The sequence below is a fragment of the Schistocerca americana genome, chromosome 7 (assembly GCF_021461395.2).
Source record: "Schistocerca americana isolate TAMUIC-IGC-003095 chromosome 7, iqSchAmer2.1, whole genome shotgun sequence".
Lineage (NCBI taxonomy): Eukaryota > Metazoa > Arthropoda > Insecta > Orthoptera > Acrididae > Schistocerca > Schistocerca americana.
The window spans coordinates 228,257,606-228,273,799 of NC_060125.1; the positions used below are offsets into that span (position 1 = coordinate 228,257,606).

Consider the following 16,194-nt stretch of genomic DNA (forward strand, 5'->3'; position numbering starts at 1 on the left):
GGCCTGAGAATCGTTCCGATGACCCTAGAACCCTTGCCATGTGTTCACTGCGTCAGTTAAAAATACATTTACTCCTAGACCGGATATCACGTGCATAAATACGGTAACTTTGACCCTCTGGATCTTGGTAGTGGATAATGTTCTCGAAAAAAGTATCCAGGTTCCCAGAGAATATTGTTTTAAGAACATATGGTAAAAGTTTCGACCATTTGCAATGAATATAAATTATAGAAGTGGCCATACCCACAGCTGGTACTTTTCGAACCCAAAAATCGAGGTTTCCTCAGGAACCGCCAATGAACAAATGATACTTTTATAAACCACCTAAGGTCCACCCTAAACCACGCCTAACGCAAAAGGACGAACCGATTTGCTCAATTTGCTCCGGCTGAAGGAATAGTGTAATATTTAAATTTTGACCGTGTACTATACAGGTACATTATGCCCGTTCTTCCAATAGGTATTCAAATGGTCACTAGGCCAAGGGCTATCCAAAATACTTGACCCTTTATCTCTGTGATCAATAAAACCCGACATGTGACCCCTTGAAAAGCCTCATTTCGCGCGCGGCTTTTTGGAACATATTGGAACTGTACTCTGTACTTTGTCGTACTGATAGATAAGAACAGAATAGAAGTTTTTGAAATTTCACATGTTTCTGTGAAGAGTTAATTTTATAACGGAGGGAAGCTTGGCGGGGAGGGTGGGGGTCCAAATTTCATTTCACAATGGAGCAAGTTTGGAGAGGGGAGGTTAAAAATTACAAAGGGAGATGAAGATTTGATTACAGTACTCACGTTCAAACTGCGTGGGTTGCAATAGTCATGCAACGATGAAAAGACTTGGGTAAATACCTGTGCTCCCTGCTGTGTACAGAATTCCTGCAAAAGCACTCTTAAGTCGAAGGGAAGAACGGGAAGACCCATTAACAGGACAGTATCAGGCGGCATGCGTAAAGGGCGATCTTGCAGCTGAGAAGATGAAGAAATTCTGTGGTAACTTCTGGCAACTTCAAAAAGGCTTATGATTCGGTAGATAGGCAAACACTACTCCATACTTTAGAGGAATTCAAATCGACTAGAAAAGAATGGCAGGTATAACCTCCCCAGTTAAATTCATAGGAGAAACTTAAGAAGCATTTCAAATTCATACTGGTGTTCGCAAAGGCGATGGACTCTTCCCATTCCTATGTAACACTATTCCGCAAAAAATTGTGAATACGTGAGAAAAGGAAATAAAGGAAATACAACTCACGATTACAAAAGAGCAGAGAATCAAGTTGAGGTGTCTAGCTTTCGAGGACTATCACTCTATTCTAACAAACAATAGATTAGAAGCCAATCGTGTCCTCAGAAAAAACTGGTCTACAAATCTCGACAGAAATTCTGTGGGTAATCAACACATTATATCTCGGTATGGGAATGTCATAAGTCAAGAATTTTAAATATCTAGGAGAGCATCCAACCATCACGATTGAACACAGCAGCCAATCAAGAGCGAGTCTCAAGATTCCAAAAAGCATATAAGCTCACGTGAAGTTACTACAAGAAAACATCTTTCTCTGTCAGTGCAAAACGAATGCATTACAACACAGTAGTTCTAGAGGAAGCAATCTACGCTGCTGAAACTAAGATGATTCACGGCCAAAGAATAATACGAGAGACTCAAGAGCACGAAACGAAAACTCTCAGGAAAACATCTGGTCTAGTCTTTCGTGAAAGAATTTGGATAAAGAAAGATCTACGAATGGAGAGAAACAGTGACGGACACCTTTCGAAAATGGTTCAAATGGCTCTGAGCACTATGGGACTTAACATCTGAGGTCATCAGTCACCTAGAACTCAGAACTCCTTAAACTTAACGAACCTAAGGACATCACACATATCCATGCCCGATGCAGGATTCGAACCTGCGACCGTAGCGCCTTTCGAAAAATAATGAATAAATTTTATGGGCGTATCCATAGGATGAACAAGAATAGGTTCACAACGCAAATATTCTCGTTAGCAAACACTAGGAAAAACAAGAAGGAGATATTAAATCAGTGATAATCACATAAGGTACATAAGCAGTGGAGAATAGTTCAGAAAAATTACGAAAAACGTACACTTAAAAAAAAGGTTGGAAGAACACAAGAGGGAATACAGCGAGCGCATGAAGAGAGTTTGAAAAAAAAAAAAAAAACGAAGGAATAAGAAAAACTCAGGTCCACTCATGTTCAAACGCTCTCTTAAAAGTGAACATTTGAAAAGAAAAAAAAAAAGAACGAAATATCAGTTTCGAATGGGAGTAAGAGAAGTGGACGCATGCTACTTGAACGTTCAGCGTGCAAGTGACCTACACACACAAGAATAATTAAACGTGTCTTGCTTTATGGAAAGTGTCCTGAGCTTCTGTTGTGTAGACACGCAGCACAATGTGATGAGGAAGTGTCTGGAACTGCGGCTAATGCGTCACAAGTGAAAGACAAACGCGCTGCGTCAGACGCAGGTGTTGCCCATTTCATGGAATTGCATATCAGTGACTAAGTGCTGCGTCAGTCTCTACACATGACTGAATTTCGGTTATTAATCGTTAATGGAATATTTCTTTTATGCAACAGTTCCCTTCTCCAGTAGAGCTCAGACATATCTCAGTAGCACGCCAATATATTCAGCGGATGTTTCGTTTTATTTCTACGCTAACTAAGATATTTTCTTATAATTTGGGGGGGCTTAAGTTCCCGTGGAGAAGTCATCTGTTAACCGCGTTTCTACTGCGTTTTAGTGTAAATGTTACAGACCCTGTGTACTTGTGTAGTTCATACATTATTGTTTGCCCTTACGCGGATGTTGCTTCGTAGTTCTCCGTTTCCATTTCTGAAGGAGTGAATCAGACATTGAGTAACTTGATCTCTTGACGTCGCTTATTGAGCGCTTCTCATCTCAAAATGAGTTTGTGAGTTGCCATAATCGGAACGGTACACGGAGAACACGACATTGCACACGAAAACACACGTGCCTACTGTCTATAACATTTACATTTAAATCCAGCCGAACTGAAGTGTATGTACGCAGTTTTCGATCCAGAATACGATGCCACGTTGTATTTTCCAAAAACACCGCGGTCATAAGCTTTCAGGCTAAGTCACATACACACATGAATAATCTTAGGATCGAATATGAATATGTACTCAATTAAACGCTCCAACCCTTCGGTCTCCACACACATACACACACACACACACACACACACACACACACACACACAATATCTATAGACCACAGTCGAATAAATAGGAAACGAAGGTACATTCTGTCACCGATACACAGACCAAGCAAATCAAAAGGGCATGCTGTAACATTTAGCTACGTTAATAGTTTGCGACGTATCAGAAAATAGACGCTTATGTAGCAACCAGTGACTCGTGAAATTATTAACACTGAAATGTCTTATATATTCGACACAAATATGATAAAATGTAATACCAACCAGAAGCAGCTCCTCGGTGCAGCACAAAAATGGCAATTAAATGCTGAAAACTAGAAGTGCAATTGGTTCAAATGGCTCCAAGCACTATGAGACTTATCATCTGAGGTCATCAGTCCCCTAGATTTAGAACTACTTAAACCTAACTAACCTAAGGACAACACGCACATCCATGCCCGAGGCAGAATTCGAAACTGCGACCGTAGCAGCAACGCGGTTCCGGACTGAAGCGCCTAGAACCGCCGGCAGAAGTGCATATACTTAGAATTAACAAACTAGTCGCCAAAAACGAGATGCAAGGAACTGCTTCCAAATAAGTTTCCACGTTTCCATAGTATTTATCAATTTGAGTTGTGACCATTGCTTATGATCAAAAATAAATGAATCGAAATGCTTATGGTGAAATATAACTAAAATAGTTTTCTGTGTTATTCACTTGTGTAATAAACTACTACGCGTTTTGGTCGTTCAAATCATCATATTCAGGTAGATAACTACGTAGTTACATTCAAGAAATTAGTGTGGAGCTCAGATATTTTTTCACAGAAGCAGGCTAAATGAAAATCAGGTTATGTAAAGAAGAACCAAAGAGATGCTGCGGACTTCTATTTGTTGTATGTGCTCTTCAGTGTACCGGAAGTGTTACATTATTTCTGAACTTTATACAGAGATGTAACGTTTGATATATATCTCTGATATGTAGAACACCTCTGTATAAAGTAACGAAACGTGAAAAGCCTCATCTACAGTGACGAGAAATTTCGTTCTACTTGTTCCTCTAAAGATGAAACATAACCTGTTTTCTTAGGTGGCCAGCTGCTGCAAAAGGTCAGTGTGCTCCGCAAAGTTTGCTATCAACGCAGAATATAGGTCGCGACCGCAGCACGAATTTGAAAGTTGATGGCGGAAAAACGAAGTTGAGAGTTTAAGGTAATTCTCATTTATTGTTCCGTCTCAGCTGCATAATTTTAATTAGTTTACGTGTTTCGATCACTCAGGATCATCTTCAGATCTCAATAGTTGCGTCTACTCAGAACAGCATATCAGATTACTCTAATATGTTGCTCTGAGCAGACAGGACAGGTTGCTGACGCAAATACGTTGCACATTTTTAATTAGATCACGTGTTTCGATCACTGAGACGGAACAGAAAATGAGAATTATCTTAAATACGAGTACAGTTGGTGTTCCTCGCAACTCGAATATGTCGGCTATAGTGAAACTGAGAGTACCTAGAAATTAAAAAAAAAAGTGTAGCCAGAGAGGAGATGCAAGGACCTGTTTCAAAAAGAATGTATGCACATAATTCTCCACTTGAAGATTACGGTAAGAACCATTGTTTGTGAATACTGCATCTTGCTTATGTTGTTGTGGCTTGCAGATTAGATTAGATTAGTACTTGTTCCATAGATCATGAATACCACACTTCGTAATGATGTGGAAGGTGTCAGGTTAATAAAAGGTGTCTATACAAGATATTACATTAGACAAAATATTACATGACACTCAATATTTTTAATTTCTTTGGGGGGGGGGGTGTTGAGAAATTACTCACTTACTATATCCAAAAATTCAGCTAATGAGTAGAAGGAGTTGCCATTAAGAAATTCTTTTAATTTCCTTTTAAATGCTATATGGCTATCTGTCAGACTTTTGATGCTATTAGGTAAGTGACCAAAGACTTTTGTGGCAGCACAATTTACCACCTTCTGAACCAAAGTTAGATTTAACCTTGAGTAGTGAAGATCATCTTTTCTCCTAGTGTTATAGCCATGTACACTGCAATTACTTTTGAATTCGTTCGAATTGTTAATAACAAATTTCATAAGTGAATATATATATTGTGAGGCTACAGTGAAGATTTCTAGCTCTTTAAATAAGTGTCTGCAGGATGATCTTGGATGAGCTCCAGCAATTATTCTGATTACACGCTTTTGTGCAATGAACACTCTTTTACTCAATGGTGAGTTACCCAGAATATGATGCCATACGAAAGCAGAGAATGAAAATAGGCGTGGTAAGCTAACCTACTCAGATGTATATCGACAAAATTTGCAATGACCCTAATAGCATAAGTAGCTGAACTCAAACGTTTCAGCAGATCCTCAGTGTGTTTTTTCCAGTTCAACCCTTCATCAATGCATACATCTAGAAATTTTGAATATTCTACCTTAGCTACCGATTTCTGATCGAAGTCTATATTTATTAATGGGGTCATTCCATTTACTGTGTGGAACTGTATATACTGTGTTTTGTCAACGTTTAATGAGAGCTCATTTTCAGAGAACCACTTAATGATTTTCTGAAAAACGTCGTTTACAATTTCACCAGTTAATTCTTGTCTGTCGGGTGTGATAGCTATACTTGTATCATCGGCAAAAAGTACCAGCTTTGCATCTTCGTGATTATAGAATGGCAAGTCATTAATATATATTAAGAACAGCAGAGGACCCAAGACCGAACCTTGTGATTGTTCCCCAGTTTGAGAAATCACCAGTTTTTTGCATATTATGGGAACTGTTTATTTCAACTACTTGCAAACCTAGCAAGACGCAGTATTCACAAACCAACAGGGGAAAGCGTGAGTAAATAGTGTCCAAATACGAAACAATTCCATGTATAATAAACTACACAAAATGGTTCGCCATATCCAAGGTTCACATAACTTTTGCCGATGTCCACAAGTTCAGCTGAACTAGGCAAAAAAAAAAAAAAAAAAAAAAAGAACGCTTGACGCTTGGCACACAAAAACAAACTTGTCGTCGCTTGGGATAGGCCAACACTACAATGGTAAGGCCAAAAACGGGCATATGCCATGAGTTTTACGTAAACATACATTTTAAAAACTGGATTATGAACAAAAATTAAGTGCAGACAATTTTCTAACATACCTCATGTCTGCAGATGATATGGTGTACTAATTTAGAGCTGTAGCTGGTTTCGGTTGGCAGCCTCAGGACACACAGGTTGTAAAATACAAGGTAAAGCACATATATAATTTAAATAACTACAAAATCTGATGTAACATACTTCCTAAGCTAAACATGATCTGTATGTATATATTTCAGAAAAATAAAAGAGAAAAACCCACTGAGGACGTCACAACGGTTGTGAAACTTGTCTTGTTGATAAAACAAGACAATATTTTGTCTAACAGGGAAAAGGGGGACTCATCCTCAGTTCTTTATTATTTCACCAACTGCGACATAATCGCTTGTACAAACAGTGATCCAATACTGTAAAATGCTTATTTATTCCAGTCTCTGATCACAAATGGATTCTTTAGACGATGACCGGTTTCAGTCTGTAATGACCATCTTCAGATCTTTTTTACACCATGTCCTAAAGCCATACGGCCATAATGGCGTCGTCAGAACATATAAATACAATCAGCCCTATGTGACAATGCTATACTGATTGCATTTATATGTTTTGACGATGCCATTGTGGTCTATCACTTTAGGACATGGTGTAAAAAAGATCTGAAGATGGTCATTACTGACTGAAACCGGTCATCATCTAAAGAATTCATTTGTGATCAGAGACTGGAATAAAAAACATTTCATTATTATTTTCTGCTTGCACGGAAACTGAGCTCAGAGCTCAAATATGATATTTAATTAGCTATCACAATCCTCATGCTGCTGTTCTTTAGACGCGAAATAATTGTCTGCTTATGGTTAAATTATGAGAGTCCCTTATATGGTCGCAAAGACGAACGTAACAAAAGGAAAAAATACTATTTAATTTAGTATTCTGCAAACACGAAACAATCGCGCGACGGTTCAAGATGACTGGTTAAGTTCAGATGTAAGTAACACTTGAAAGCTACTGCTAGAGTACACACTCCTGTGTGACTGAAGGCGCTGACGCCGCTTCCGTAAATGTTCGCTGCTTTGCTAGAGTGAGACTGTTTTCCGCTTTCTGCTCGTAATCGTGACTCATGGTCGACCGCGGAGTGCCGTGCTACAGCAGTCACCGGGGCAACCCCTCCTCCCCTCCCCTCCCCCACACTCCGCTGATACGCGTGACGCTGACTGGCTGGTGGCAATAGCAGCGTTAGAGTAACTTGGCGTGATTCCGCGTGAAGTTCACGGCCCATGCCGCGAGTGCAGTTCGCTGCGCACGGCACCAAGCTCACGACGCCTTCTATATATGCCGTGGCGGGCCGGCGGTAGGCATTCAGTCGTCAGCAGACGCCACTATCTCTCATTGAAACTTCGAGCCGCTCACCACAGCCAGCCAACATGCCTGACCCTTGCTGCGGAACCGGAGCAAGTAAGTAAGCTTTTCTTTTCTGAATAATACAGTGTAATGAGGAAGTGCAGTTTATATCTGATATCAATGAATAGGTATGACTAATGTAAACAACAGTCACGAATGCTTAATTGTATAGAGCACTTGTTTATTCCTAGCGTTTAGGCTAAGTCAAAGTGAGGGGAGAAATCGTCATTGTAGTCATCTTCACTGGACAAGCTGGGCGCAAATTTAGCTACCCCTAGTTCTACCGCAGCAATGTCTGACGCCATCAGATGATGACAGTTTCCTAGCTTTTTAGAATGTCTAACATCAAATTTTGAGCAGCCAGCCTTACGTTATTTTCCTCGAGATGGTATCTGATGTCAAATAAATTTTGGGTTCTAACATTCAGACACCTACATCTACATCTGAACTCCTTTTCGAGAGGTGCTAGCCACTTTCACATTTATGTCTGACATTTCCAATATTTTCAGCAAATCAATATGCGATGTCCCGCTAATGGAAAAAGGCTGCCACTATTTGTGCTGCCCTACGCTATACACACCCAAAGTTCCTATTTATTCCAGTGTGGGCAATAAAAATGTTTTCTGAACAATGTTGATAAATGAACTACTGTTTCCTAGCACTTTAACAATAAGTCAAACACTGAAATTTTTATTACCTGCAACAGAGTGTAGCAATAGTCACATTTATTACCGCTACATCTGGTGATTGCTAGGTTACAGACACAGAAAACTGTTTTATTTATCACAGTAGCTGACATATTTGTCTTAAGAGCACCGGCAACTGTATTTGTATTTAAAGTACTTCTGATTTATTGTTCAGTCTCAGTTGAAAATCCTTTTATTGTTTTAAGTGAAATGATATCATCTTCAGATCTAAGTAGTTGCATCAGCAACCTTCTCGTCTACTCAAAAACTCATATCAGAGTACACTGATACGAGTTTCTGAATAGACAAGAAGCAACTATTTACGTCTGAAGGTGATCCAGATTGTTCTAAACATGTAATTTAATGAGATTTTCACTCTGCAGCGGAGTGTGCGCTGATATGAAACTTCCTGGCAGATTAAAACTGTGTGCCCGACTGAGACTCGAACTCGGGATCTTCGCCTTTATCCGAGCAAGTGCTCTGCCATCTGAGCTACCGAAGCACAACTCACGCACGGTACTCACAGCTTTACTTCTGCCAGTATCTCGTCTCCTACCTACCAAACTTTACAGAAGCTCTCCTGCGAACCTTGCAGAACTAGCACTCCTGAAAGAAAGGATATTGCGGGGACATGGCTTAGCCACAGCCTGGGGGAGGTTTCCAGAATGAGATTTTCACTCTGCAGCGGAGGTAGGAGACGAGATACTGGCAGAAGTAAAGCTGTGAGTAGCGGGCGTGAGTCATGCTTCGGTAGCTCAGATGGTAGAGCACTTGCCCGCGAAAGGCAAAGGTCCCGAGTTCGAGTCTCGGTCGGGCACACAGTTTTAATCTGCCAGGAAGTTTCATGTAATTTAATTTTTTAAAAATGTGCAACTGAGACTGAACAATAAATGATAATTGCTTTATTTATTTTAATTGGTAGTCGCAATCATCATGAGGCTGTCCTATATGGACGAAATAATTTTATGCTTATGGCTAATTTATAAAAGTCGCGAAAACCGTATAACGCACTTAATTTGTAAATCAGTAAACTGGCATCTTTATGCATTGATAATAAGTTCACAAGACTAATTTTTTTTCATACAAAGAGCTGTCATTTTTTAGATGTGTGACTTGACGTTACAATACCACTTCTTCAAGGTGTGTAGGATATGCCAAGCAAGCTGCATCTAGCACACCACTCCTTTTGTGGAGTAACGTTTAGACTGTTTACTTCTTACATCAGCTGTAATATGTTCATAGTACGAGAAACCATGACCTTAGGCAATGCATAAGAAATTATTAATTTGATTTATCGGTTTGTCTGTGATCTTGAGTGTGTTGCAGGCACTTATTAGTCATGGCTTGGCGGCAATAATCCTGAAATTACGTTTGAAACAGATCGTTATGGTTACTGCGAATCAAGTCGGCTGCTTGTTCTAAAATATGGCTGAGGCCGACTGCAATAATGACGTGACATCCTTTTTGGTACTATAATTAATCGATGTTAATGCTGGTTAGGTTGGTGAACAGTCAATATTCAAATCTAACACATTCAGCAACTTTTGATGTTAGGATGGTTGCCTCAGATTTCCAGGGCTTGAGCTTTCCAGTGGTTACACACAGTACATTCTAACTGATCTAGGCTTAACAACCAGTCATTTAGCGCAAATGTCTTTATTTCACTAAATTACATGTTAACTTCAGTAACATCTAAATTTCTTGAATCTCCTGTTCCCTGTGAATATCAAAGTTAGGAAAACACACGTAAAATTTGCCGAGGTTGTCAGTGTTGTCCCTGTGTTTTCTGAGTACGTTCTGAAGTGGTCTGTTTTTTTTTTACAGCTTGCCAGGGCTCCAGCTGCAACTGCGGTCCCTCGTGCACCTGCACAAACTGCGCATCTGGCACCAAGGGCTCTGCCAGCTCCAAGTGAATGACTGTTTCCTTAAGTCCAACATGGTGAGCACCAACGCAAAAGCAAACGTTTGCAGTTGCTAATTCTAATATTAGAGTTAATACCGAATAGATTATCCAAGTTATTCAAACACACCTCATCTACAGTTTTCTTCAGTGGTGTAGTAACTTTTTCTTAAATTTTTTTGCTGTGCGATATTGACATGATGTACATAATGAAATTTGTCTTGATATGACCGCCATCGTTCGCACAACTTGTTTTCTCGCCCTAGAAGTGATGATAAATAATGAATACTAACACTGAAAATAACATATCGAAAGGCTTGTTGCAAGAACGCCTTGATATGTTCTGACACGATGCATAAGATGTACACAGAATATCAGCTGACTCTTTTGTAGACATCAGTCAGTTAATTCACTGCAAGGATTATGTTCTATCGAGTCGCAGAGTACCTGGCGTACCTAAATATTTTACCATATTTCTGCTTGTTTTCTGGAATTCGCTGCACACGTGTGAGATGTAGAACTTACACGTTTGTAGTCCAAAAAGAAGAGATTCAAAGCACAGGAACTCTTTCTGAAGTACAAAAGTTTCATATTAGTCTATGCTTCTACCGTCGCTTTTCTAATCTCTCCATAGATATTCTTGAGATTAGGTACAAACCTTTGTTACAAACATTAGCCTTGCTCGTTTAACCTCTCCATGGCCTCCTTTCAAACGTTTTTCCACAGAAATTTGTTCAGCTTTGCATACACGCGACAGCTGCTTGCTTAAAGATGTGGACTCTCGAATGTATTCGCTACAAATTGTTCCCAAACAAAGGAACCATACCGACATTTGCCTGAAACGATTTAGGGAAATCACGGAAAACCTAAATCAGGAAGGCCGGAGACGGGTTTGAACCGTCGTCCTCCCGAATGCGAGTCCAGTGTGCTAACTACTGTGCCACCCCGCAGATGTTCTGCTGTGTTGTAATAGGTCGTTATAGTCCACACGGAGGTGTAACAGAAATCCTGTAGGAAATTAGAAGGGAATCCTTGAAAGAAAGTCGACGTAGTTTGTGTTGTGCGAAACTCTGCTCAGTAAATTTAAAGACTTCGGATTCGAAGAAGGATGTGCGACTATTATACTGTCACCATAGTCTATTTCACGTATGAATTATGAGAGTAAGATAAGAGAGACGCTCGAAGTTTAGAAAATTATCAGTTATTTTCACTAAATAAAAGTAAAGAATGGCCAATATTAGAATGTGCATTGTTTCATTTGTTGATCCTGAAAAAGTGCAGTTAGATTCACAGCTGCGAATATGGAAAGAGATATCTCTTTAAGACGTTTCCTGGACTTCTCTGCGGCTAACCTCAGCACTTCATTGTTATGTTTTCTGAAATGCCCTTGGCTCAAAATCTGAGGTAGCAGATTTCTATTGTTGCTTTACGATGAGTTTTAGAGTGTCGACGTTTGGATAAATGATTTGTTTGTGAGCTGTGTAACCACGTATATGTTTTCCTTTCTGGAAGTATTCACTTTCCTCTAACGAAATATTTCTTTTGTTACAGGTGTGACAACCGTGTTGCTGCCTCTCACTCTATGTAAATTTCACTGCACTATTTAAATGTTTCTTGCTGCATTTCTTCATCAAAATAAAATGCTAAAAATCTAAGTCTCTGTGTAGCTTATTTCGCTCAAGTACACCTTCCAAGCTACCATCCCTTCTGCTATGTCACGACGATGCGAGTAAGTGCGATATTCGTCTTCAGATACATGAAAGAGTAAAAGTTCGCTATAGGACCACACAGTACAGCTAGCTCATCACTGTAGGCAAAATTGATATGTGGAATGTAGCATGGAGGGAGAGGCAAGTTAAATTGACAAGTAATCACTTACGTATGTCTGGATAGTTTTTGTGGATATCCACAGACCGCAGATGGCAAGTACACTACTGCAAGTCCTTATCCAACTCTGTGTGTACTTGCAGCCCATCAGATGTCGCTCAGTAAAATGAGGTGATAAGAAAACAGTGAGTGTAATGTGCTGCCTCTAGCATGGTCTCAGTAAACACAGACAATCTAAATGTTTCTGGTAGGAGATTACTTGCATAAACAATTTCCAGAAACATTCAGTATACCCAGTCCCCTGTCAAATCCTTGTAATTTCCAGACTATCCACCAGACCTGTCTTACAGCATATTTTTCCAAAAGACATACCTGCTTAGTTGAAGCAATTTGTGGGAAAACTAAAAATGCCAAGCTTAAAAGCTGAAAGGGCAAAAATAAATAATCTTTGGACTTTGAGAAGATTAATTAGATTGCTAAAATCAACAAATCACTTGGTGTTAAAAATTATATCTGCTGACAAGTTTTGGGTATAGCCCATCATCCAAACATCTGACAAAATAAAACATAATTCTCATGAATGTACAAGCATAAAATATACGTGGCACTGGAAATGAAAATACTTTTAAAAATTCACAATTAAGTTTCCATGCCATATAAAATGTCTTAATACATAGTATTGTCACATAATTACGTCACTGACGTTGGTGCTAATGACAAGCTCCTGTTTCCAAACCTGAGTACCAATACATGCCATCATGTGGCATGTATGTTTGCAGTGGCGTTAGATGCATATATGACAAGAAGACAAATTAATTACAAAAATAGCATGTGAAAAATTGTAAACATAAAGAAAATTAAAAACTAGAAGCAAAATTGTAAAAACAAAAATACATCAATAAAGCAGGTGATTCATTTGGAGACTGTTGGGAAGGAGATGAAGGGAGGATAGGGTGTAGCTTAGTGGAACAGTCACAAACGAATCGTAGCTCATGTAGATGACAGCAAACGGCATACAGCTTAGGATAACCTAACTGTATAGATAAAAGAATCACTTGAAGTACTTTAGGAAATGCACATAAACCAGAACGGAGAGAGGGTGGAGAGGAGGCATCAGATATGAGAAGTATCTTTATTGACTTAGGCGCTACTGTGCTAAACAAATTTACAGAAAAATGAAATATTTGAAATTGTTAGGTCATACAAGTATGTGCAAATTTCATTAAAAATCCTGTAACCAAAAGTGCAGAGGACACAAACCCTGTGGATCGGACAACGAACAAACAAAGTGATGACATAAAACGTGCTCAGAGTTTACACAGTGGTTTCAGGCCTCCTTAACGACCTTATGTTCCAACTTAAGGCATTTGGTCTTTTACTTAGAAACAGAATAAGCTTGTTAACTAAAAATGTAAGCTACTTATATCATTACAGTAAAGTGAAAGGTTTTAAGAGATTTTTCTACAGTTATTTGTGAATGAGAGAACATTATATGGAAGTCATGTAGATTGAACGGAAGTACTTCAACGGATACAAGTTACTATTACTTTATTGCATACATAAGGAGGAAAGTCTGTTCACACAAAGTAGAATAAAGTCCCAGGCCAGAGCCCTAAATAAGTAATGCATTGAATGGTTCTTTGAGTGTTGCACTTCAGTGGTGCCGGGTAGCAGCTCAAACAGTTTACAGGTCACAAAACAAGAAATGTTTAAACTTCATAAAGCAGTTTGAGGGAGTAACAGCGAGACTTAGTAGAAATAACTGAGAAATGACTATATATGGAAGTTTCAATATTGATTTAATCTCGGATACTTCTCATCTATGGCCTCTAGAGTTACTGGTAGTCAGCTTCGGTTTGATACACACAGTACATTCCCAACCGGAATACGGCATGATGGAACAGTGATTGATAATTTACTTCTAAATTGAACTGTTTTCACAAAATAGATGTGAGCATTATAATCAATTGTTTATCTGGCCATAATCATCAAATTGCAGCAACGAGTTTGAACTATGAAGGGAAAAGTATTATTTCGCATAATGATAAATGCTGATTGAGCTAGACTATCGAGTGAGAATTTGCGGGAAATTTTGCCAACGAAACTCGATAGATGAGAAATTTGATTATTTCCCAAAAAATATTCTTACAAAACAATGGTTCTAGCTTTTTGTAGCAAGCCAGAGACAATTACAATCCAAGAGGAGAAAAAGTGTGAATAACATCTGACATCAAATTATTTTGCGTTAGGAAGAGACAGCTTTTTTTGACATACGAGACTAGCCCCAATCAACACTTGAAAATACACTGCAAACAATGCTGCAAATTTTTTCAATGTGTTATCAAAAAAGCAGTAATGAGGTACAGAACACAAAAAAATAAATATCATAAGAACAAGCCAAGGACAAATTGGAACATTATTAGGCATGAAACGAGTAAACTTGATGAAACAAATGCTTTCCGTCTCTCTGATGACTAGCCAAGGACAAATTGGAACATTATTAGGCATGAAACGAGTAAACTCGATAAAACAAATGCTTTTCGTCTCTCTGATGACTAGCCGTGACAACATGTTAAATCAAAATCTTCAGCCACCGGATACACTAGATTCTCCCTAGCAGCACAGAAAACACGAGGACAGAACTGTACAATCGAAAACATTTACCGAGCAAACTAATACAGTGGTTAACATACTGGACTCGCATTCGAGGGGACGACGGTTCAAATTCCCGTGTGGCTATCCTGAATTAGGTTTCCCGTGATTTCCGTAAATGCTTAAAGCAAATGCCGGAATGATTTCTTCGGAAGGGCACGGTAGATTTCTTCCCCATCTATCTTTAATACGAGCTTACGCCCTGTCTCGACGGGAGGGTAAACACAAATCTTCCTTTATATTGTAGCCAACCACAGCTGTAACAATGGATTCTTGTTAAACAACGCCGGAGCAGCTGGTGTATGATCCTTTATTAGTACAACCAGCTTCGCAGCTAAAATTGCATCATCAGGTATGTATTCAAATCATTTATAACATAAATAGAGATTATTGAACGCCCTCATCATTCTCATTCAAGTTGTATTAAAACGTCCTTAAAAGGAATGATAGTTTAAGGACGTCTTAATACAACTTCACTGAGAGTGATGTGGGCATCAAATAATCTCTATGTTTCCCTGTAAATGAATTATATTGTACCTAAAGATGCAATATTATGTTGCGAAACCGGTTGTACTAATAAAGGAATATTCAACAGCTGCTGCGGTTGTGCTTGAAAAGAATACAAATCTTCCTTCCTTCAAAAACAGATCCGTAACAGCTACTGAGACAGACATTGGTTGCCGGCCGGTGTGGCCAAGCGGTTAAAGGCGCTACAGTCTGGAACCGCGTGGCCGCTACGGTCGCAGGTTCGAATCCTGCCTCGGGCATGGATGTGTGTGATGTCCTTAGGTTAGTTAAGTTTAAGTAGTTCTAAGTTCTAGGGGACTGATGACCTTAGAAGTTAAGTCCCATAGTGCTCAGAGCCATTTGAACCATTTTTGAACAGACATTGGTTATTCCGTCACTTGCTTTGCCAATTTAGCTGTTAAAGAGATCACAAAACTCTTGTCACTCATAATGCTCCGATGGTATCTCAGGCAATGTACGAGGGTTGGAACTTTAACAGTGGAAACTATTCACTTACGGCTCGTTCAAAATAGATCCGTGTTTCAAAGTTTTACTGACCTTCAAAGTAGTCACCAGTATTGTGTATAGCATGTTGCCAGCGATGTGTAAGTCGTAGGATACTCTAAGCAGTGCTAGTATGAGCGGCACGGTCATTGCCCGACGAATTAGTAGCAGTTCTGAAGCGAATGCCGTGGAGTGTTTATAAATCGAGTTGAACTCACGAGGGCTTCAGTCAGGGGAGTGCAGTAGGTGGTATAGCACTTAGCAGCCCCATCACTCAAACAAATCAGTAACAGCTTGCGCTGGACTTGCTTGAGCATTGTCCTGCAAAATGATGGTCAGGTCGTTCAGAAAGTGTCATCACTTCTATCTCTAAGCTGGTCGTAGGTTGTGTTCCAGAATTGAACAGCATGGAGCCAGAAATGATAA

General features: G+C 39.3%; 1 long non-coding RNA gene across 1 annotated transcript; it reads left to right on the forward strand.

Moving 5' to 3' along the window:
- Positions 1–7,561: 7,561 nt before the first annotated feature.
- Positions 7,562–11,933, forward strand: LOC124622256. The gene is made up of 3 exons (XR_006980608.1): positions 7,562–7,746; positions 10,203–10,317; positions 11,830–11,933. It is a non-coding gene; the product is annotated as an uncharacterized LOC124622256 (long non-coding RNA).
- Positions 11,934–16,194: the final 4,261 nt, after the last annotated feature.